Consider the following 25,209-nt stretch of genomic DNA (forward strand, 5'->3'; position numbering starts at 1 on the left):
TACTTTCTATAGAGAGACCAACAGATATGAAAGAGAAAAGGCATAAAAATACACGAAGTTTAAGCTCTTTGAACATGCTAGCATAACTATCCATCTTTTTATCCGTTTAATCTTATCTATCCCTCCCTCCCCCCACCCACCATATCTTCCTTTTTAAAATGTTTTTTATTAGTCCATTATAGTTACATATAGCGGGGTTAATTTTGACATGATCATATATACATGGAATATAATTTGCTCCATTTCAGTGCCCAGTACCTCCTATTTCCCTCCCTACTCTCCTCCCCCGGTTCCCCTTGCTCTCCTCTACTGGTCTTCCTTCTATTTATTATTTTTTAATTGGTGCTTTATAGAGACTCATAAAGGTATGTTCACTGTGGTATATTCATATATGTACACAGCATAATTTGGTCACATTTATTCTCAGTTCTTCCCTTTTTCTGTCCATCTCTCTCCCCCTCAATCCCTTTCCTCTACTCCATTGATCTCCCTTCTATTTTCATGAAATCCCCCCACTCATTTTCCTCTAGCTTCTGCATATGAGAAAAAACATTTGACTTTCTGAGTCTGGCTTATTTCGCTTAGCATGAGGTTCTCCAATTTTATCCATTGTCCAGCAAATGGCATAATTTCATTCCTCTTTGTGGCTAAGTAAAACTCCAGTGTGTATATGTACTATATTTCCTTTATTCCTTCATCTGTTGACAGGCACTGGGGCTGCTTGTGAATTGCCCTGCTATAAACAATGATGTGCCTGTATCACTATATGCTGATTGGTATATGTATGTATGTATATATATATATATATATACCAAAGAGTAGGATAGCAGGACATAGGGTGGGTCTATTCCTAGTCTTCTGAGGAATCTCCATACTGCTTTCCCAAATGATTGTCCTAACTGCAGTCCCACCAACAGTGTATCAGTGTCCCTCTCCCTCACCTCCTCACCCCCACCATTTCTTTCAAACACACCTCTCTTAAAAGGTTATTTTTCTCCTAAAAGACTTGACACATACTACATTTTTTTTTCACCTTTTCTTTTTAGTTTAGGAGGATAGACAAGCTATCACTGAGCTACAGTGCCAGGCCACATATTCCATTTCTGTCAGATAACTTACTAAATAGACATCTGGAAACTTTACTCCAGTTATCCTACACTGTTCACCTTACACAAGCGTTGATAATATAAGTGAGATGTGAACACAGTGTATATAGTCTTATGATTGTAGTTGATAAATAAGCCCCAAGTTTACTACTCACTGTAGATGAACTCTTCTATTATTTATATTTACTGCAATCACCAGGCTTTCAATATCACTTAAAAAAAAAGCACACACCTCATTTTATATCCACTAATGTCTTACTGAAGATATTCCATTTAAAAAAACAACTGATATGTGTAGGGGACAACTAACATGTAGAATATTATCTCAGGAGTTCTTTCCTATGACAGAAAACAAGCTGTAACTTAGTTGAAGCATCTCTACAAGATTCATTTCTAAAGTGGCCATTTTGTGAAGGAGCATCTTCCTAAGTGGAGATTCCCTCTGAGAGCACACAGTTTCTCTTTCAGGCAGACTCCCTGAGCACTGTTTACAGAAGTTGCTTGTGTTCTTTACAAGCTGTCTAACTTTTCAACATCACAGAACACAAAGTGAACAGTCTGCTTGGTATTTTGTTTTTACTTCAAGGCAGCTGAACAGAAGCAGAGTGAAGAAAACAGGTCTAAGAGTTGCATAGTGATAACACTTCATATATGTTCGTGCGAAGCTTGACTCTCAAACAGGTGGAATGCTCCAAGGCTCCGTGGGATCTTCCAGGGCACTACAATACAACAGTACCCCCAGCCACTCTGAGCCTTAGCTAACCTTAGCTCAAGTGACTCTGCTAAGGTACTTCTGGATCAAATAAGCAAAAATAAAATTATTACAGGTAATACCAACCACTGCAATTTAATCTGAGTGATTCTCTCTTAATATGTTAATATATTTCCTCTAAAAACAACTTAGCATTAAAAAGCCATATTGTAGAATTCTGTATGCAATGAATTTGACATTTTTTAAAATTCAGCATATTATATCATTGATAGGGTATTCTTTTAGAAAAGAAGAACTAAAGCAAATGATGAACACAGCAATGCTCAGAGGCTGAGGGGTGAAGAGACGTTCTTGTTTTACATACTGTGTTTTTTGATTTTGCTACAAACAACCCATGTATGAGTTAACACAAAAATGCAGAAATCACAAGAAATTCAAAGTGAAAAGCACCCTCTTAGTTTTGATGATCAATATACAAACATATAAATTTAAAATAAGTCCTTCAAGCCTTTAGTAGGTATAGTAAAGCCTTTACTTGGTCCTGAAGATTAGTTATTCAGGCAGTTGCTAAGCAACATTCTGTTCTAGAGGGCTAAAGTGCATGAAATTAACAGGTTTTCAGGAAAAGATAAACTGCATGAAAAATTAGGGAATAACAGAAAGGGGAAAAGCATTAACTTGCTAATTAGACTGTAAGACATTCGGTGGCTTTAGTAATAGTGCTTCTTTGCCACTAGCACCAAACAAGCACTTTAGTGCATTCACATTTTAATTTTATTGAAACACTGATCATAATACCTATACACTCAACAGTCTAATTATTTTGAAAACCTCAAATTAAATCAGATCAGGATACTCTACTTGCTACTACTAACAGATCTCCAAAGATAACTTTTTTCTAAGAGTATTTTACAAATCACTAGTTTCAGGTATATCACAACCATAGTTTTTGTGTTAAAAAATGTAATTATTGTAACATGAAATTATAAAGTGACATCTTCATGGTGCTGTGTAGAAACTACCAGGTGGCTAATCTTTGACAGGGCACCCAGAACAGGGGGGAAAGGATCTTCAAGTGTAAAAGAAAGAAGACTCTTACCTACACCATAAGAAAAATGAGTTGAAATGGATTAAAGGCCTGAGACCCTAAACCACAAGTCTCTAGTAGAAAACAGAGAAAGGCTCCTTCATACTAGTCTTGGCATTAGTTTTTTGGTCTGACACCACAAGCACAGGCAATAAAAGCAAAAACAAAAAATGGGACAACATCGAACTAAAAAGCTTCTGCACAGCAAAAGAATCAACAAAATGAAAGGGAATGGGTGAAAATGTTTGCAAACTTTATATATGATGAGGGATTGAGAACCAAAGCACATAAGGAACTCATGCAAATAAATAGCAAAACACAAATAACCCAATTAAAAAAAAAAAAAAAAACTTTTTCAGGAGCAAAGGACCTAAATATATGTTTTCACAAAGAAGATATACAAATGGCCAACAGGTAAGTGAGCAGGTGCTCAACATCACTAATCAAAGAAACCAAGTCAAAACCATAAGATGACTTCACACCTCTCAAAGACAAAGGCACGTTGGTGAGGGCATGTAGAAATGGAACCTGCACATTGTTGGGGGGAATACAAACCAATCTAATCCCTAGGGAAGCTGTAGGAAGGGTCCTCAAAAAATTAAAAACAGAACCAAATATGACCCAGAAATTTCACTTGTAGGTATGTGCCCAAGGGAAGGAAACCAGCATGGTTATGAGACATTTACTGCCCATGTAAAATGAAGCATGGTTCACAGCAGCCAGATATGGAAACAACCTAGGTGTCTGTTGATTAGTGAACGGATGCAGAAAATGTGGAGTATATACTTATATGTGTAAAGGAATACTATTAAGTCAAAAAGAAGAAAATCTTACCATTTGACACAACATGTATGAACCTGGAGGACGTTATGCTGAGTGAAATAAACCAACACAAAAAAACCCAAGTTTTGTGTGATCTCAGTCATATTCACAATCTAAAAACATCAAATGTACAGAAGCACAGAATAGCATGGTGGTTGCCAGAAACTGGTAAGAGTGGTAAAAACAGGGAGGTGTTGATCAAGGGGACAAACCTTCAGTTGCAAGATGATTAACTTCTGGGGATCTAATGGGCAGCATGGTGACTGTGATACTGTATTGTAAACTGAAATTTCCTATGGGAATAGATGCTAAGAATTCTCACTACACCACAAAAAGTAACCAACTATATGAGATGTCAGATGTGTTAATCAGCTTGATTGCATTAACTATTTCATAATGTGTGTCTGTGTGTGTGTGTGTGTGTGTGTGTATATATATATATATATACATAAAGATATCAATCATCATATTATAAGCCTTAAACATATATAATTTTTGTCAATTATGCCTCAATAAATCTAGGGGTTGGGGAAGAACTATTCGATGACTAAATAAAAAAAATAATTTTGCTGGGTGTGGTGGTACACACCTGCAATCTCAGTGCCTCAGGAGGCTAGTCAGGAGAATTATGAGTTCAAAGCCAGCCTTAACAAAAGCAAGGATGCTAAGCAACTCAGTGAGACCTGTCTCTAAATAAATTACAAAATAGGGTTGGGGATGTGGCTCAGTGGTCAAGTGCCCCTGAATTCAATCCCTGGAACCACCCCCACCCCCCACCCCCCCAAAAAAATTGGCAGTCCCAGGACCTTGCACACACATGGCAAAAGCACTACCACCAGAGTATACCCTATTTCCAAATTTGGTCTTTTATATTAGCATTTTAGAATAAGAACTCCTTCCTGATCTTACTATGTCAACTTAATAAGTAAAAAGGAATGTCATCAGATCTACTGGATATAACAAAGGAAACTCATTAAAAAGGAATTGGCTTAGTAACTGAAGGAAAAATTACTGTAGAATTTCACTACTGTGGGAGAAAAGATAGGAAGGAGAATGTACAGTTTCATCAGTCTGAGAAATCAAGGGAAAATTTTCCACCCTACCCTCTACTTCTCCCCTTTTCCACTTTTAATATTATGTGATACTTTGTATAAAATGGTGCCACAGTGCAAATGTTAATCCCCTTATTCACTGAATGAACTCTCCCCCAAGTTTTTCTGAAGTTCACATTAAGCAAATGCAGAAGTTACTGAGGCCAGTTTTCATAAGTGAGATCAGGAAAAGAACCCATGTTTATGAAGAATATCACCATGGAGGATATGGAAGAGCTTGTGTCTGAGCTGCAAACATACAGTCAGCTCTTATTCCAACTTTTTAGACTTCTTTCCTTTTATTTTTGGGGCACTGGGGATTGGGCCAGAGCCATGCACACATGGACAAGCACTCTACCACTGAGCCATATCCCAGCACCTCTGGCTTCCTTAATTCTGCAGGCAGCTTCTTACTGTATTTTCTTTTCTTCTTCTTCTTTTTTTTTTTAGTTGTTGATAAACCTTTATTTTATTTAAAATAAAATAAATATTTATTTATATGTGGTGCTAAGAATCGAACCCAGTGCCTCACACATGCCAGGCAATTGCACTACCACTGAGCCACAGCCCCAGTCCTTCTTACTGTATTTTAAAATGGCAGTGCTGGACTAAATGATTGGTGAAGTCTACTTTATCTCAACTCCACTTTGAAGTCTAATGCTATATAAGAATAGCTATTTATGAAAAAATTATTCTCTCTTATCTTTAAAATGCTCAGAAGAGGCACTTATGACCAGACTGTAGGATCTTTCAGTGCTTTCTTTTTGTTTTCTCATAGTAATAACCATGTCTCAGACCAAACCAAGAATTCACTGTGAAGTTCTGATTATCCAGGTAAGACTAAAAGGCCATGAGTTAGCCAGCAGTACATGATGACCACCATGGCTGAGCTACAACATTTTTTGCAAGGGAAGTGAACTGGGTATTAGGGATTGAACACAGAGGCCCTCCACTGAGCTACATTCCCAGTCATTTGCATTTTTTATTTTGAAACAGGGTCTCACTAAGTTGCCCAGGATAGCTTTGAACTTGTCATCTACCTCCCATAGCCTCTCGAGTTGCTGGAATTATAGGGGTACACCACTGCAACTGGCTTATGATATTAAGTTTTAATGACCTTTATTTTATTTTCACAACCCACCAGAATTTTTAACAATGGACTATAGCAGTAAGAAACAATTTCTATGCATAACAAAAATAAATGTATTAACCCCACATTACATGTGCACATACCTACGCGTGCACACAGGCACATAACAAATACCTTTTAATCTCAGTTTGTTTTAAAATGTCTTGACTTGAGCCTTTTCAAAAACCTTACTGCATATAACAGTCTTCTTTTTCAAGAGCCTGTGTCTGTTTACCAGGTACAGAAATGAGGACTGAAGTGAAATGCTCAGTTCAGGATTCTATGAAATCATAGGTGAACAAAGACTCATGTGACAAAAGAGCTGAACAGCCCTTTGCGGTTTCCTAACTCAACTGCTGTGTCACAGAGCTGTTCATGGAAAATCAAGATGGGAGTCAGCCCTTCTGACTCTTCAGTAGGGCCCTAAGGGATGCTCATGGCATGGCTTGCTACTGGCGTACGTACTGGATACAGTTATTCCTTGTGGTCCACACAACACAGCTAAAGTCTTGGGGTAAATGAGGTGGGAATACACTCCTCCTGAGGCTGGGGTTGTGGCTCAGCGGTAGAGCGCTTGCCTAGCGTGTGTGAAGCACTGGGTTTGATCCTCAGCACCACATAAAAATAAATAAACAAAATAAAGAAACTGTGTCCATCTGCAACTAAAAAAGTCTAGGCCTGCATGGGACCATTTGAATGTCCATGTGGCTGCTCTGGTTCAGACTTGCCACAGACCCACAGAACAAGGCTGGAAACGTATTACATGACCGAGACTCAATGGTGATTTGACTCTTAATATATACTTAATATAAAATCAGGCTTCCCTTCACAACATGACTTTAGGTAATTTATTCTATTGAGAATATCAAGGGAAAACATACGCGAGGAAAGGGTTAGGATAGAAAAGAAGAAGGAATGTTTTAAAAAAGCATTTTTTAGAAATGGGAGCACTTAGAGTCTACTGCAGCCATAATGTTTAAAAGGCAAGAAGTGTTATTTCAAATTCACTGGTGGAATCTATAAATATATCTCTCATTTCCTGGTTGCTTAGGCCATTAAGGGTCTAATCTATTTCCTGAGCTAAAACTAGCTAATGGAAAAATATTTAGAATAGTTGTCATCCATTGGGATGGGCACTTGGCATCTCTTCACCTAAAACATATTCTTCATCATAATTCCCTTTAGCAATTTACATGGTTTCTAAAGGACTAATCTCATTTTTTACATTGAAAGTCTTTGTTTCATAATACATGATAAGGCTCTCCTCCCCTAGTGTTTTAGGGATAAGGACACACCTCTGTGACCTTCTTTACCCTCAACACATTTGTGACACGGGGTCTAGAAGTATGTTACTTGCTTTTCTGTCAAACAGTTCACTTGGGAAATCAATGAACAACAACAACAACAAAGAAGTGAAGGAAACCTGTTGATAAGCTTATTATACCACCTATTTGCAATGCTGCTCCAAAGCGGCCTAGGCCCCAATTAGTGGAAGCAAACTACAGTGTGCTGAGGCCAGGTTTACCACAGGCAACCCACAAGGTGACACATACTTCTCATCCCGCAAGTTTATCTCCTGTGACTAGTAGCACACTTGTGACACACCTGTGATTAGACAGAGGACTCAGACAGCAAACTAAGTTTCTGTACAGCCTGAGAGAAGTACTGTCAAGGTAAACACGCCAGAGGAAAACCCCACACGCAGGAGTGCGCCCCACAAGACTCTGTGCTATTCCTCCCTTTCCTTCCGCAGAGATCAATCAGCAACAGCTATCCCAGAAAACAGTCTGCCAGAGCCAGGCTGGGGCTCTCCAGCAAACCTGGCCTTTGAGTTGAGACTTGGGCATGTGGCTCTCAGGAGCTCAATTTACACTCCTAATTCTGAAATCTGAGCCTGCCAAATTTAAATTTCTTTTAAACCAGTATCTGTAAAGTCTGACTTATACAGAAGATAAAGCTCAGTGAAGTCTGACTGGTCTTCAAAAAGCTAGCCTGGTTTCTTTCAAGCTGCATTCTTGCCACACTATGCAAGTCACTACTTTCCTATAGTCAAGGCAGCTGTCAGTGACAAAGTCACTTTCTGCATTTGGCACAGAGAATTGATATTACTTTTGCTGCTCTGAATGTCTCAGTCTACAACAGAATTATCAATAATATGGTTGCCTTCCTTTTAGAAATATCACTTTTAAAACAAGACAAAGAAAATCATTTAATTTCATAAAGAAAAATAACAAATTTCTGCTAAAATTAACCAATATTTTTTTTAAAGAAATTTGGTTATAAAATCAAAATAGAAACATTTTTCTGTCTGTGCTGTTATTAAAATCAGTTGTACACATATCTGTTCACACATTTCACCTCCTCCTAGCTGAATACTGACAGCACTCTACGCAGTGACACTGCACAGGAGGCAGAAGCTCCCCCGACCCGGCAGGCTTGTAGCAAGCCCCTGGAGTCATCCGCAAACAGAAAACCAGATCCTGTAACAGACCAGCAAGAAGAAAAGGCAACAAAGCTTAGTCTAGAGATCCGTATGTGACTGCACCTGGTGGTGACGTTTTAGCTGGATCCCGACACCCACTCGCAGTGTTTCTGTTCTCAGAGGTGAGGTGGTGGACCCACAGACACACCTCCCACGCTCTGCAGCCCAGCCCTCCTACTCTCTCTGGAGACCTAAAAAGATGTTTCTCCTCTGTGGTTCTCAGAGTGAAAATTATTCCAAGTAAAAGTTTACAAAAGTACAACTAATTAAAAAGCAAATAATTGCTTCTAGCACCATTAAACTAAAACACTCAATTAAGTGAAGGATAAGTTCTGGTAAGTGGCAACTTAAAAGGTAAATTACCCTTTTTCTGTCTTGGATATAATTGCCATTGGAATGAAGTCAGGTCGACTCAAGTAAACCCAAGAAAAACTAGTCAGAGAATCAGTGTTGGAGAACACAGTGAAGACAGCAGAGTACAACTGACTCAGGGCATGGATGGAGACTTGACCCAGGGCCCTGTTCTGTGGGCTCTGACACTGTGTGGCACTACCCCCCACAACCAGATTGGAGGAACATGGTTCCCAGCTCTATGTCTCATGAAGACCCACAAGCATGGAAGTTTTTTGTTTTTAAATCAGGGCTTGAACCCAGGCTCTTAATCACATCCCCAGCCCTTTTTATTTTTTATTTTAAGACAGGATCTTACCAAGTTCCTTAGGGCCTTGCTAAATTGCTGAGTCTGGCTCTGAACTTGCAATCCTCCTGCCTCAGTCTCCTGAGTTGCTGGGATTACAAGGTATGGGCCACCATGTCTGGCTACATGGAAGTTTTAAAATGTAATTTTGTTCTGTTAGCTTTCTATTACTGTGTAACAAATCGCCATAAACTTAGTGGCTAAAAATAATACTCACAACTCTGTATGTCAGGGGTCCAAATGTGCTCTGCTCATGGTATCACAAGGCCCAAGTCAAGATGGTGGCTGGGCTGGGCTCCTATCTGGAGGCTCTGAGGAAGAACCTACTTTGAAGCTCTTTCAGGTTGTTTGGGAGAAGCTAGTTCCTTGAGGTAGGAGGAACAAGGCCAGCTCCTTGCCAGTTGTTGTGGGAGCTGCCTGCCCTCAACTTCTTCAGGCTACCTGCCTTCTTTCTCCTATGGTCCCCTTCATATCCAAAGCAAGCAGTATATGTTGAACCCTTCTTAAACTTCAGTTCTCTTTGGCTTCTGCTTCTGCTGTCAGTCAATCCCAGGATGGAATCTACCTGTCTTATTAATTTATCTGGTACTGGCTGGAATGCAGCGCCTTGCACATGCTAGACACATACTCTACCACTGACCTATGCTCCCAGCCCCTCTCTACTGTAATGCCGGCAGTGCCATACAACACAACAAAATCACTGAATGATAGCTGAGCATTGTCACAGGTCCAAGGGATGACACTAGGACATCTCTGGGGTGTTATTTTTAGGAAACAAAGCCACTGTATTCACTAAAAATTAAAGGTAAACAAAACAACAAAAGACAAATGGTACTATAAAGTATTTGCCCAAATGTAAAACAAAGATATTTTAGATTACTTGTAGGTGGATAAGTAATGTGTGCAAATGGCATAAAATATAAAAGGTGTAAAATATAGATAGTAAAAAAGTAAAACTTGTGGGCTGGGGTTGTGGCTCAGAGGTAGAGTGCTCGCCTGCCATGCGTGAGGCACTGAGTTCGATCCTTAGCACCACATAAAAATAAAATAAAGACATTGTGTCCACCTATAAGAAAAAAAAATCTATATATCTATATATCTATATCTATCTATCTATCTATATGTAAAACTTGTTTCTAACACATCACTCAGCCCAGTTCTGCAATTCCCTAGGAATGACTACTATTTACTAGTTCTTACCCTCCCAGAGAGATCCATGTTTACTAAAGCTTAAATACTAGGAAGGACTGGATTTACCTGTTCTTAAAAGGCTCTACCAAGTAAGTCCCTATTAAATCACGCAGGCTAAGGCTTTTGCGGAGGACTACAGAAGTTATTCTGTGATAAATAGTTTAGATTTTCTAATTATCTGAGGTTAGTAATGATTGTTTCTATTTTCCTAGAAAATCATCCATTTCTTCCAAGTTTTCAAATTTGCACAGGATTAAGCAAAATATATTCGTATGGTTCCCTTATTCTTTTGTATTTCTGTTATTTGCCTATTATTTCTTAGTCTAGGCTGTCATCCCTATCCGTCTTTTAATGTTATAAATGAATATAAATATATAAATTTAATTTGACTTTAAAAAAGGCCTCTTTATTAGTTGATCAATTTTCTCTGTTTTATCTTTACTCCTTTTTTAGGAGTAAATTGCTTAGGTTTATTTCATTGATTACTTTTCCAACTTTTTGAGTTAGATATATAATATAGTTCTTTCTTTCTTCATTAAGATAAGTGCTTTTGGGTCTGGGGTTGTGGCTCATTGGTAGAGCACTCACTTAGCATGTGCGAGGTGCTGGGTTCGATCCTCAGTACCACATAAAAAAATAAATAAATAAAATAAAGGTATTGTGTCCAACTACAACTAAAAAAATTTTTTAAAAAAGTGCTTCTGCACTTTAGTTCTGTCCTGCAGGTTCTGATATGTACAGCTTTCATTATGCTCTTTCTCTAGATTTTCTGTAACTTATTTGGTTTCCCCTGTGATCTAATACGTGTTTAAGTAGAAATCTTAAAATGTCCAGGTAATATAAAGTTTTTTTTCTAATTCTGACTTTAGTTCCTGATCTACTGCAATGAGATCAGAGCATGTGTTCATTTTGCCTTTTGGAATCATTGGGATTTCCTATATGGTCTATTTTTGCAAATGCTTTATTTGACATTTTTAAAACCCCATTCTTAGTTTTCAGGATACAAAGTTGACAGATGTCAATTACCTACTTTACTTATTATTTGTTCTGGGTTTTCTTGTTCCCATTTTTTGTCTGCCTGCCTCTCATGAACTGAGGAAGTGGACACCACTCCTCTCCCAGTCTCTCCACGTTTCCTGTGCAGCTGCTCCATGTAGTGCAGGCCTCACCATTGTTGTGCATCGTTCTTCTTTGACTTATTAAAGCTCTCTCTTCTAAACTCAATCTTTTTTTTTTAAACAGGTCTTTAGATGTTGATGGGCCTTTATTTTATTCATTTATTTATATGAGGTGCTTAGAATTGGACCCAGTGTCTCATGCATGCTAGGCAGGTGCTCTACCACTGAGCCTCAACCCCAGCACCCCCCCTCCCCGGATTTTGTGTGTGTGTGTGTGTGTGTGTGTGTGTGTGTGTGGTGTTGGGGATGGAACACAGGGCCTTGTGCATGTGAGGCAAGCCCTCTCCCAACTGAGCTGTATCCCCAGCCCTAAACTCAATCTTGTCTGATATTAAGATACAATTTCTACTTTCTTGTATCTTCCCAGTTTTCAATCTAATCTGAGAGATTCTTCTTGAAGCCCATGACCCTGCTTCTTCTTGATGCCTGATTGCGACCCAGGAAGCTCCTGCTGCCAATCCCTAAGCCCCCGTCCCCTGGGTTCACACAGGACCTTTTGGCTTTGCTCCTCTGAGAATTATGCCACTGGTCTGAGGTTCACAGCTGTGGGCGTCTTTTCTCATCTGCATTCTTCTGTTCTTCATCACATATTGAGGTGTGCAGTTGCGCCTGTCTCCTACTGTTTTGAAGACAGGGATCTTTTTTGTTCTGCTAGTGCAGCTGGATGATTTGTAAGGGAGAAGGAGAATAATGCTATGACCTTTGCTTTGTCATTTAAAAATCAGAGACTAGAATTTATTCTCTTCCCATTCTCTTCCACAGTCCCATTCCCTACATTATGCCCTCTGACCAAAGGCCATACTGTTCGTGCTCTGGAGATGTTCTTGATAACACTATGTTCTGCCCCTTAGTTCCCTGAGTGAAGAAGGCAGTTTCTTATCTAAAAGGAAGAGAGTATAGAGCTGCCTAGGAACCATGAAAAGAAGTGCAAGCTGCTTGTTCTACATTAGCTCTCTCTTCAGGTCAGTTTAGTCTCCCTGAAAAAGTTGTTTTTCCCCCACTAATTCAAATTTAAACTTTAAAAATTCAAGTTAACTTCAAAGTAAATCTTAACAAAACAATAACAGCTACATGATGTGCTCAGTAGTGTTTCACCTATTTTGTACAATGCCCTTTGCTGGGCACTGATGAGTCATAGCAAGATGAATGCTTCAGGGACCCAGTCTACTGGGTTAGTAGCCATATTGTCAATAAGCTTTTCTGCTAAGTGCACAGTTCAAGGGAGTCTTCCCAATGTCAAGCTGTGTTATTAGCATTACCCATCTTTCTCTGGGTCCTCTCAATCACATCATCTTTCTTAAACAATCAGAGTTATTCAGGTTGCTTTTTCTTGTTCAAAGTCTATACCTTTTAGAGTGGGCACAAAAGCTGCTGGTGTTCATCAGTCCTCATCTTAGTAACAGAGCCAAAATAATAAAAGATGAACTCACAGAGCAGTTCTATCAATTAGAATATTTTGGCTACAAAGAAAAGAGATCACTCAAGTTATCTTGTGTGTGTATATGTGTTTGTGTGTGTGTGTACAGCAGGGACAGTTACTCCAGGGTTTTGCATTAAAATACGGCTCAAAAGACTGTTATATGCCTATGCATGGTGGCACACTCCTGTAATCCCTGCAATTCAGGAGGCTGAGGCAGGAGGATCAATAGTTTAAGGCCAGCCTAAGCAATTTAGCAAGACCCTGTTTTAAAATTAAAAATAAAAAGGGCTGGAGATGCAGCTCAGTGGTAAAGTGTTCCCTAGGTGTTCAATCTCCAGTACTAAAAAACAAAACAAAATAAACACAAGCTACCAAACCTGTCACATGGCCATCAGAACTAGAAGCAATCTACACAAGCTTCATAGGAATAACAGGAACACAGGCCGAGAATTCCAAGATGAAGCAGACAGCAACAGCAGGGTCAGTTCCTCAAACCCTCGACAGGAATACTTTTTGACCACCCTCTTCCCTGCATATATCCTCTCCCTCCTGGCCAACACACACACACACACACACACACACACACACAGAGTTCAAGGGAGTCTTCCCGATGTCAAGCTGTGTTATCAGCATTACCCATCTTTCTCTTTTTAAAGTGTCATGATTGGCTTCTGCTTACTCATCACTCTTGCTCACTCATGGCTTCTATTGACTGTGTCATCGTTGTTCGCATTTTCTGGTTGAGCATTTGACTTCTGTTTCTATCAAATAATTCTCTGAACCTCAAATTTAATGTTTCCTTAGGGTGAGCATTAGGCCAGTCCACTATGTCACCATCATCAATTCAATTAAGCACTTTATCTAGATTCTGATGGGCTAGCCGCCACACCATCTGACGGCTGGGTCTTACGTTCTCCCAGCACTGGGTCAAGACAGTGAGGGGAGACAGTAGAAAGCATGGCAGCCTGTCCATATCTGCCTAGGGCTGACGTCCTCAGGAGGCTATGGTACCTATTACAATGCTCAAGTCTTCCTTAGTTCTGATGACAAGCATCTTCCATCTTATCCAGGTTCTCTGTGACTGCCAAAAGCATTAATCCTATAAAATAGATCTGCCCGTTTTATTGCATTTTAAGTTTCTTTTGTACTTAAATGTATCATTGTCAAGAGAAATGTCCACATGCTATACCACAAATATATGAGAATTTAGCCAAATCAGCTAGAAATTCTTGGAAACAGCTATATCAAATGATTCCTTTTACTCGTTTATCAAGGGGTTATAGTGACTAATGTATCTGCTGGCATAAAGGGACCATGCATTTAGTAGGGTCAGGCACTGTGGTGCCTTGAAGGAATTAGAGCTTATAATTACATTTCTGCCACCTAAGACCACACAGACAAAAGCTTTTTAAAATTTCATTTATGACAATTTAGAACTGAATTTAGGTTTTCTCATCACAATCCCTATAAGAATAGGTTTGTTTTTTTAAAAAATCATCTTATGGAATGAGAAAAAAAAATCTCAGAAGCCAACAATGCCATCATTTTAGAGGAGAGGTACAGTAGATTCAGTGAACAAGCTCCTATTGGTTCAGAATTTCAGTCAGGGCACAGCTGCAAACTTCAGCCTGGCCTAGCACCTGCACTGAGACAGTCAATGCCTTAGTTGTTACAGCACCTGTTTGCCCAAGCTTCACCATATGCCACTGGAACTGAAGAGGAAGCAATCCCCCACAGGTCCAGAATGTGTTCCTTTAAAGCTCCTGTGGGGGCACATGCCCCACCTGTCCCTCTGTATGAGATGTGCCTGATTCTTGTGAAATTACAAACTCTGCCAATCCTAAAAATAATCTGATGTTTTTAAGAGTATGTGAAGAAATATTCATCAAACAAAAAGGTTAGGGAAGAGTCTTACATAACAAACATTACCATGAGAAGTTTTCCATAAAAGAATTTTTCAATTGCCAGATATGAATATAGTACTGATGTGGTTAAAAGAAATCCTTTGTAGTGAATAATCCAGAAAATGTATTCTATAAGAAACACTCTTATCAATCAGATACATTTCACACTACTTCCAGCATTCATTCAGTTTTCATCCATGGAGTTCTGAGCACTTAACATACCAATTTGCTAGGATTCATGCTGGGAATTCAGCATTTGGAAGTGATTTGACATTATACTTTCCCTCAAGAAAGGAGTCATAAAGGTCCAACAATGTAAAAGGCATGACTGTGAGCAAACAGTGGGGAGCAGGCTGACTGGTTAGTCCACTGGCTGAGGATCCAGAGGGCAGTTGTGATTTCAATATGTCCTATCAAAGACACGCACATCTGCCAACACATTTTGCATCTATCTCAAAAGTGCTTACCACTTTTGAGATCTGGTAACATCTAGCATCAGGTCTATAAAGGAAGAAAAAATTATTTCTCAGTTCTGATTCATGATTATTTTGGATCTCAGTGTATCATTTTGATTACATGCAATTGTTAAACTAGGCCAGAAGGGAAAGGTGATCAAGGTTGTCATCAGCCCTCTTTTGCAATGAGGGTGCTATTAGCAGGTGGGAAGAAGTAGCTGCAGAAATGCATCATGGAATCAGACACAGGGAGCATGAGGATTGTCTATGGAGGACAGTAAGCAACGCTCTCCCTTCACTCCTCTCTCATGTCTCAAGTATCTTAACGTCACTCACTCCCTGTGCAGACCTCCTAACTTCCTATCTACTCACATAGCCTAGTCTCATACAACAGCAAATGCAGGTCAACAAAGAAAAAGAGAAGTAAAATGAATGGGAAGGAAATTGTGTCCCTGATATGACCTTGAAAGTAAATTAATCTCTTTTAGTGTGATGACAGCTGCTGAAATAGTTAAATCACAGAATCTTTGTGATTTAAAAAGGCAGAAGTTTATGTTTTGTTCACTCAAAGTTCAGTTGGCAGGAGAGTGAGTTTGGGGGATTCTGAACCAGGCAGTCATTCTGGAACTCCACCTTTGGTCAGCCTTCACATGTACCTCCCAAGGCCACTCTGGATACTGACCTTTTAGTTTCTTGAAAAAGAAATGCCTTTCTGACTGAGGGTCTTGAAAAATAGTATTTTCTGTTTAGAGGGTTTTTATATTTTTCTTTTTATTATCAAATATATTTTCATATAAAAAAAGCAGCTGCTGTGTATGACTCCTACACACTTGAGCTCAAAGGCCAACACAGGCCATTACTCAGCTACACCCCTCTGGAAGAGGAGGTATATGAAGGCACTGGTTTCCCCCAGCACACTATTGACAGAGAATCCTTCAGAGGTCAAGCTTAATAGCTGTCTTTTGTCTCCTGTGCCTATTATTAAATGCCAAAGTGTAGGTCACCAAGAACCAGCAGATATGCAGAGAACAAAGAATGGGTTTAGAATTTACTTACAGCTCAGGATTCAGGTGTTCTCGTCATTTTTGGCTTCTACAGATTTTGCTTATTTTCCAATTACATGAGACACATTTACAAATATAGTTAACTATTTTATCTAAAACTAACTCTGAATCAATTCCACTACCTCCACCCCACCACTGCATCTCTCTCAAAAGTGCTTACCACTTTTGAGATCTGGTCACAAATCTAGGGATTGGCCTAGGGATACTCCACCACTTCTGTAGCTCCAGCCCTTTTTATCTTCTATTTTTGAGACATGGTCTCAAACTTGCAATTCTCCTGCCTCAGCCTCCCAGGTTGCTGGGATTACGGGTGTATACCACTGTGCCCAGATATTCCACTCTATCAGATCAAAAATTCCTGTATGGTGCACATAACCACCTCTCTTCAGTTGGCTGCTCCTATTAATCATTTAGGGCCTGAGCTTAAAATGTCACTTCCTCTGAAAAGTTTTCCTTGGTGCTCATTCCTCAATCTAAGTTAGCTTATACATTTTTTCTCTCTTGTGACAACTTTCTCTTTCCCTTTGTAACCTCTATCACAACTTGTAACTATATATTATCTTTGTATTATTTGTCTCTTCCATTATTCTGTAAACTTCAGGAGAAGACGAATCTTTTTTTCTTGTGATTATTACCAATCAGAACACCTACTACAATGCTAGGACATAATAAATGTGAAATACTTATCAAGTCAAAGAACTAATGAATCCCAATCTAATATGATCTAAGACTGGCGATAAAAAACAGAATCTGGAACCAGACTGCCTGGATTCAGACTTTGGCTCTGTGACAAATTAGCCAACTAGCCTTTGTTAGGGACTTAAAAATTCTTTGCTAGGGGACTGGGGTTGTGGCTCAGTGGTAGAACACTTGCTTTGCATGTGTAAGGCACTGGATTTAATTCTTAGCACCACATATAAAAAAAAGAATAAAATAAAGCTCCGTCAACAACTAAATTTTTTTTAATTTCCTAAGTTTTTTTTAATATGACAGCAGAATGCATTACAATTCTTATTACACTATAGAGCACAATGTTTCATATCTCTGGTTGTATATATAGTATATTTACACCAATTTGTGTCTTCACATCTGTACTTTGGATAATAATGATCATCACATTCCACCATCATTAATAACTCCATGCCCCCTCCCTGCCCCTCTGTCCTATCTAGGATGGAGTTAGAGAATATCATGGTAAGCAAAGTAAGCCAATTCCAAGAAACCAAAGGCCGAAATGTTTTCTCTGGTAAGTGGATGGTAATCCATAATGGGGGCAGGCCATGGGATGAGTGGAGGAACTTTGGATCGGGCAAAGGTGCGGGGAAGGGGCACGGAGGTAAGAAAGATGATGAAATGAGAAGGACATTATTATCCTAGGTACATGTATGACTGCACAAATGGTGCGACCCTACTTTGGGTACAACCAGAGAAATGAAAAATTGTGTTCCATTTGCGTACAATAAATCAAAGAATATTCTGCTGTCATGTATAACTAATTAGAACAAATAAATAAACTAAAATAAAAAATGGCAAGGCACACAAAATCATAGGAGAAAATATGATATCCTTCTGCAACACACTCATAGCACTTAGTTCATCTGATCCATCAGCAATTCTGTGGGAAGAAAGCCTTAGGATCTGTTCTTAGGCTCAGTTTATCTAGAATAGCTGGGAACACCAGCCAAGGAGGCAAGGTTAAGTTGTGGACCTTGGACAGCAGCAGAGGCTCTGGGCATTACAGGCACGTCTGTCTACTGCAGCAGCTTCCTGGAAAATGCAGTACTCATGGATTTTATTTTCTAAACGGCAAAATATTAGAACTTTCCTATTATCTTGGGTCTTCCTTTTTCATCCATATTTTTCTCTAAACACTGAGAGTATATAACATACCCGCCCCCCCATGTGTTCATCTCCACCCCTCTCTCTCCCATTCCAGGTCCTGGATTGATCTAAAATAGTCATTGGAGTTTAGATCTTGTCATATTTCATTAAGTAAATTATTTTATAAAGAACAACATTTTACCTTTTTATCTGGATAGACCATCTACTCATGACATTCCATTAAATAACAACAACAACAACAACAACTTTAAGGTAAGTTTAAGCACATTAACCTTGAAAAAAAAACAGTCTAAACTTAAGCAGGCATGGTGGTAAACTACTGTAACCTCCACTGCTGTGGAGGCTGAGGCAGGGGGATTACAAGTTTAAGGCAAACCTCAGCAACTTAGTGAGATCCTGTCTCAAAATAAAAAATAAAAAGGGTGGGGCATGTAACTCAGTGGTAAAGCTCCCCTGGGTTCAATCCCCAGTATTGTAAAAAATAAACAAGATGCAACCATTCTATACTCAGGGGAAAAAATGTGGAATATGCATTGGAAAAAACTGCTGTAACGCTCAACTTAAACTTCTTATTGAAATAGGAATATGTGAATTTAAAGGTCAGCTGCTGCTCTACCTTGTCTAGGAAATTAAATATTTTGGAAGATTCAGATTAGTTTTTAAATCTTTCACTGAATATTCTCATGTGCTATTGTCTTAAGATGTTGGTGTTCATTTTGGCAATATATTTTTCTCTTCTGCATTGATTTATGCGGTCTTAACTTTTCTTTTTAGAGTAAACATTGTTCAATAGTTCATGCACAGCACAATATCTTATGAAAATAAATTAAAATGAAATACTTAATTTAAACTTTTCCCTAAATTGCCTATAAATTCCCCCTCCCCCAGTACCAGGGATTGAACAAAGAGGCCCTTAACCACTGAGCCACAGCCACATCCCCAGAACACCCTGCTTTTTTAAATTTTGTGAGACAGGGTCTCACTAAATTTCTCAGGGTCTCACCAGTTGCTGAGGCTGGCCTTGAACTTTCAATCCTTCTAACTCAGCCTCCTGAGCTGCTAGGATTTCAGGCATGTGCCAATGCATCCAGCTCCTATAAATCTTTTTTTAAAAAATGTTTTTAGATGTTGACGGACTTTTATTTTATTCATTTATTTATATGAGGAGCTAAGAATCAAACCCAGTGCCTCAATATGCTAGGCAAGTACTCTACCACAGAGCCATAACCCTAGCCTTCTCTATAAATCTTAATAACCAGGAGATAGAAAATATAAGTGGGCCTGGGATGCAGTCAGTGGTAGAGCCCTTGACTAGTGTGTGAGAGGCCCTGGGTTCAATTCCCAGCAATGCAAAAGAAGAAAAAGAAAACATTTAAAATTTCAGAGTCCTCTGAATTTGGAAACCAAATTGGCTGATAGATAATAAAATGAGTGTCATAGACTGGATGTTCTATGTAAGCAGAAGATCTTGACTCAAGTATTACTAAGAATTTATAAACATCTACAGCTTCTATTCTCATGGAACATAAACTGATACCAGGTTTACTCATTCACTTGTTTTGTGGAATGTTTTTTGTTTGTTTTACTTGAAAAATAACAACTCATGGTAAAAGGATATTATGAAACAAAAACTCTTAGTAAGTAAATTTTATTAAATGGTAAGGAAGTCTCCCTCTCCCTGTGACTCTCAGAAACTAAGGTACTGTTTTTCTTTTACTATTTTTTTTTAAGTTGTAGATGGACAGAATGGATAGAATGCCTTTATTTTATTTGTTTTTATGTGGTGCTGAGGATGGAACCCAGGGCCTCACACATGCCAGGCAAGCTCTGTGCCACTGAGCTATGGCCCCAGCCCTAAGGTCCTGTTTTTATGTACTGAAACATAAACTTGCCACGCACAGATGTGGCAGACTGTTACAGGAGTGGCTCCCAATCAATCTTGGTCCCCATTTCCCTTGGGCAGTGCCTTCATACGCTCTCAGCCACACATTTGGTTTTGAGGACTCGGATGCTGACAAAGGTGACACAGCATGGCTTGACAAGTGTTTGTGCAGTGGGTCCTGCCTTCTCGGAAACCATGATGCTGTGGAGTGCCAAGAATGAAAAGGCACAGGGAAGAGCCTTACCCTGAGCTGCCCACCAGCCATGCTCACGCAACCCAAGGAGTATTAACTACTGCTTAAAACCTGTAAGCGAAAAACAGCAACAGAAAACCTGATACAACGTACAAGCATATATATGCACAAGCACAAGCACTGCTTGAATTTAATTCATGAAGCATAAAATATGATTGATAATTAAATACAAAATGTGACTATCACTCCACACAAAAAGAAGAAACGGACTGGTCTGTCATTTGAGATCTATATTAGTATTCCTTTGATTTTATTAATTTGACATTCTACCCTGTTTTAAAAGTCTGTGGCATATACTTCTGTTTTTGAATTTTTTTTTTTTTTTTTTTTTTTAGTACTGGGGATTTTACCCTGAGGCACTTTACTACTGAGCTACATTTCTAAACCTTTTAAATTTTTATTTTGAGTTTTTGCTAAATTGCCAAGATTCACCTTGTACTTGTGGTCTTCTTGCTTCAGCCTCCCAAGTAGCTGGGATTACATGTGTGTGCCACTGCACCTGGCTGGCATCTTTCTTTTTCTTCTTTATGCCCCCTCCCTTACCTTCATTCTCCTTCATCTAAGCCAATGAGCTTCTATTCTCCCTCCCCACACCTTATTGTGGGTTAGCATCCACTTCTCAGAGAGACATTCAGCCTTTGATTTTTTGGGATTGGCTGATTTCACTTAGTATGATAGTTCCTTCCATTTGCTAGCAAATACCATAATTTCATTCTTCTTTATGGCTGAGTAATAATCCACTGTGTATATGTACCACATTTTCTTTATCCATTCATCTGTTGAAGGGCATCTAGGTTGGTTCCATAGCTTAGCTATTGTGAATTGAGCTGCTACATTGATGTGGCTGTGTCACTATAGGATGCTGATTTTAAGTTTTTTGGGTATATACTGAGGAGTGGGATAGCTGGGTCAATTGGTAGTTCCATTCCAAGTTTTCTGAGGAATCTCCATACTGCTTTCCAGAGTGGCTGCACCAATTTGCAATGCCACCAGCAATGTATGAGTGTAGCTTTTTGCCCCACATCCTCACCAACTTTTATTGTTATTTGTATTCTTTTATTTATTTATTTATTTGGTACTGGGGATTGAACCTAGGGCCTTGTGCATGCAAGGCAAGCACTCTCCCATCTGAGCTATATCCCTAGCCCCATTCTTTTTTTTTTTTTTTTTTTTTAATATTTATTTATTTATTTTTTAGTTTTCGGCGGATACAACATCTTTGTTTGTATGTGGTGCTGAGGATCGAACCCGGGCCGCACGCGCACGCACGCCAGGTGAGCACACTACCGCTTGAGCCACATCCCCAGCCCCCCTAGCCCCATTCTTGATAAATGCTGTTCTGACTGGAGTGAGGTGGAATCTCAGTGTAGTTTTAATCCACATTTCTCCAATTGCTGAACATTCTTTTCATATTTGTTGACTGTTCACAGTTCTTCTGTGAAGTGCCTGTTTAATTCCTTTGCCCATTTATTGATTGGGTTATTTTTATTTTTTTTTTTTGGTATTAAGTATTTTGAGTTCTTTATATATCCTGGAGATTAATGCTATGAGGTGCTTGTCATGAAGACTTTCTCCCATTCTGTAGGCTCTCCCTTCGTATTGCTGATTGTTCCTTTGCTGAGAAGAAACTTTTGAGTTTGATTCCTGATTTTACTTCTCGTGAAGGAAGTCAGATCCTGGGCTGGCATGGTGAAGATTTGGGCCTACTTTTTCTTCTATTAGACACAGGGTCTCTGTTCTAATGCCCAAGTCTTTGATCCATTTTGAGTTGAGTTTTTGGGCAGGATGAGAGATAGGGGTTTAATTTCTTTTTGCTATATACAGATTTCCAGTTCTCCTAGCACTATTTGTTGATGAGGCTATGTTTTTGGCACCTTTGTCTAGTATGGGTTTGTCTTTGTGTCTTTTATTCTGTTTCTTTGGTCTTCATGACTGTTTTGGTGCCAAAACCTGCCATTTTTTGTTACTATAGCTCTGAAGTATAATTTAAGGTCTGGTATTTTGATGCCTCCTGCTTCACTTTTCTCGCTAAGGATTGCTTTGTGTATTCTGGGCCTCTTATTTTTCTAAATGAATTTCATGAGTGTTTTTCTATTTATATGAAGAATGTCATTTGCATTTTAATAGGAATTGCATTAAATCTGTATAGCACTTTTGGTAGTACAGCCATTTTGACAATATTAATTCTGCCTATCCAAGAACATGGGAAATCTTTCCATCTTCTTTCTAGTTTTCATTGGCATATTCATCTTGATGTCAATTCTTATGGCATAATTATTTTTACTTTAGAAACTAAGAAGTTTATGCAAATTAAACTTGAAGAAAAAATTTAAGTATTCAAAAATCACTGAATAATGATTCAAAAAATAAAATATGTAAAGATAAGAGAGGGCATCTGGTTAGCTAGAACACAAAGTGAGACAGCTGACCTCTCATGGGCTTAACAGACTCTTATGGGTCTGTTAAAGTGGAAAATTCACAAATTTATATTTAGCTGCATAATATGATAAGACCTTTTTTTTTTTTTTTCCAGATAGGATCTTGCTAGGTCATCCAGGCTGGCCTCAAACTTGTGATGCTTCTGCTTCAGTCTCCCAAGTCACTGAGATTACAGATATGTGCCACCATGCCAGTTTATACACCATTCTTAGAAGTAGAATTCAGCTGGGCATGGTGACACATTCTGTAATCCCAGAGACTCACAAGGCAGAGGCAAGAGGATCGTAAATTTGAGGCCAGCCTCAACAACTTAGTAAGACCCCAGTAATTGAGGAAACCCCTGTCTCAAAATAAAAAGGGCTGAAGATGTGGCTCAGTGGTACAGCACCCTCGGATCAATCTCAAGTATCAAAAAAAAAAGGTAGAATTCCAACCAATTTCATCTTTTATTTTACCTTTCTATAGAAAGAAACCTGGCATACCATTCAGTGTAACGTAGGAGGATTTTTTTTCTGTAATATTTTTTTTCCAGAAATATTTTCAAGAAAAATTTTAAACCCAATATTCTTCATGTCTTATGAACAGTATTTGTTAACTGAATATACATAAACGAGTAGTAGATGAACTTCTTTGATCCATCCATATGCTAGGTGTTGGATTAGGCACAAGGCAACTGCGGAGGGCAAGGTAGAGTGTACCCATGAGGGGCATATAGACAGGGGAAATGACTCAAAATAATTGTAATAATAAGAAAACACTTGCACTTATGCAGTGCTTGATACAAAGTTTCTCACTTCTGTTATCCTCACAGCAATCCCATCTTACAAGTACCATATTCTTTTTACAGAGAGATAACTGAGATATACTGAGCATAGAAACTTGCCAGAGCTAACAAGTAGAGCATCCCAGACTTGAATTCCAACAGCATGGCTTCTGAAAACTACTAAGAACAAACCATCCCGCAGTGGTAGTCTGCTGGAAGAACTGCAGAGTCAGAATAAAGAGGCTGTTATTATTCTGACCTGGCTTTTAAAGTGTAAATAAGAGTCTGCTTGACTATGCGGCTTCAGAAGGACTTGATAAATCATTCCGCCATGCTTCACAGATGTGCCTAACTTACTCACTTCTTACAACATCCCTGGGCAGCTGCATTACCTCGTTTCATGGGGAGGAGCTCACACTTGTGGAGATTCTGTGACTTTCTTGGGATCCCCATTCAGTAAGAACTGCAGCCAGAATTCAAACCCAGACCAGCATGCCTCCACCTTCTCCAGGAACTCTGCAGAGGGCAAGTATTCCAGGAGGGAGCTATAGGATGTGACAGGGGCATGGCATCTTGGCATGAAGTAATGGGTATGTGTCCAGCTGAGGGGCATGGGGCATACTGTACACGAAGGCGCTGCAGCCTTCTCTGTGCTGAGGAGAGCTACAATGAGGGGGTTTCCTGTAGACAACACAAGTGCGGGAGCATAGGGGACACTAGAGAGGACAGAAGGGAAAGCAGTCGGCCCAGCAAGTCAGGGCCTGAACTTGAATTCTGAAGGGTCCAACAAGAGCCTTCTATGTCAGACAATCTACAAAATTTTTCTTTTGAGAGGGGAGGGCGATGTCTGCCATTTGAATTCTTAAACAGTGGCCACCCTAGAATTTGTTAAAATATTTTAGGAAAAAGTTATTCAGGGCTGGGGTGAAACTCAGAGGCAGAGTGCTTGTTTAGTGTGTACAAGGCCCCGGGTTCCATCTCTAACATCACACACACATACAGAAACACAGAAGTTTTATTCAAGTGATTTCAGAAAACAAACTATGACCCTGTGTCTTACATAGTATTCAAATGATGTTGCTTAAAATACTCATTCTATTATAATACAGTATAGACTATCTTCTACCCCTGAACATGATAGTCACGCTATGACTTACATGCACAATTCACCATCTCAGTAAAAGAAGGGGACAAGGGAGGCTATGGTTTAATGTAATGTATAAGACAACATAAAGGCAGAGCTCTTAAAGGTAACAAGACCACCAGCACAGGGTATGTAAGGTAAAACAGAACTTTTAATCAGCTGAAATACATACCAGAGGAAATTCCTTGCCAGCTAAGTGGGTTGATGGAAGTGCAAGGTGGTTGTGGGAAAAAAAAAAAAAAAAAAGATATTTTAGATAATCTGTTTAGGAGAAAAGAGAGAACTTGGGTATGCTGACAAAAATAGGAAACTGCCATGTGTTATCAGATGTTGAAGCTACAGCTCAGAGCTGCCACGCAAGATTTATGTTCAGAAGATGAGAGCATTTTCTGGGAGACTGAGAAAAAATTTGTGTCTGGTCGACCATGAGAAGAATAGGGTATGGGTCAGCTGAATCCCCTTCCAAATAAACCTGTTGAAGCTCTAACTTCCCAGTACTTCAGAATATAACTATTTGAAGACAAGGCCTTTAAAGAGATAAAATAAAT

General features: G+C 39.1%; 1 protein-coding gene and 1 long non-coding RNA gene across 7 annotated transcripts in view; one reads left to right on the forward strand and one right to left on the reverse strand.

The window, feature by feature from the left end:
* Rabgap1l (RAB GTPase activating protein 1 like) overlaps window positions 1–25,209 on the reverse strand; it is a 620,475-nt gene that overhangs the window by 101,743 nt on the left and 493,523 nt on the right. The window lies entirely within an intron of this gene.
* The window catches only part of LOC114092471 (uncharacterized), a 353,583-nt gene that overhangs the window by 8,318 nt on the left and 320,056 nt on the right, over window positions 1–25,209 (forward strand). Inside the window, exons 3-4 of one of the 3 annotated variants that reach the window (XR_003582732.2) lie at window positions 1,693–1,933; window positions 3,546–3,810. The exons of 1 other annotated variant lie outside the window; for it this stretch is intronic. This is a non-coding gene — a long non-coding RNA (uncharacterized lncRNA). Of the gene's footprint in view, window positions 1–1,692; window positions 1,958–3,545; window positions 3,811–25,209 lie in introns of those variants that run through there. One more of the 3 variants, XR_003582731.2, reaches the window with a different exon arrangement.

This window comes from Marmota flaviventris, chromosome 12, assembly GCF_047511675.1.
Source record: "Marmota flaviventris isolate mMarFla1 chromosome 12, mMarFla1.hap1, whole genome shotgun sequence".
Lineage (NCBI taxonomy): Eukaryota > Metazoa > Chordata > Mammalia > Rodentia > Sciuridae > Marmota > Marmota flaviventris.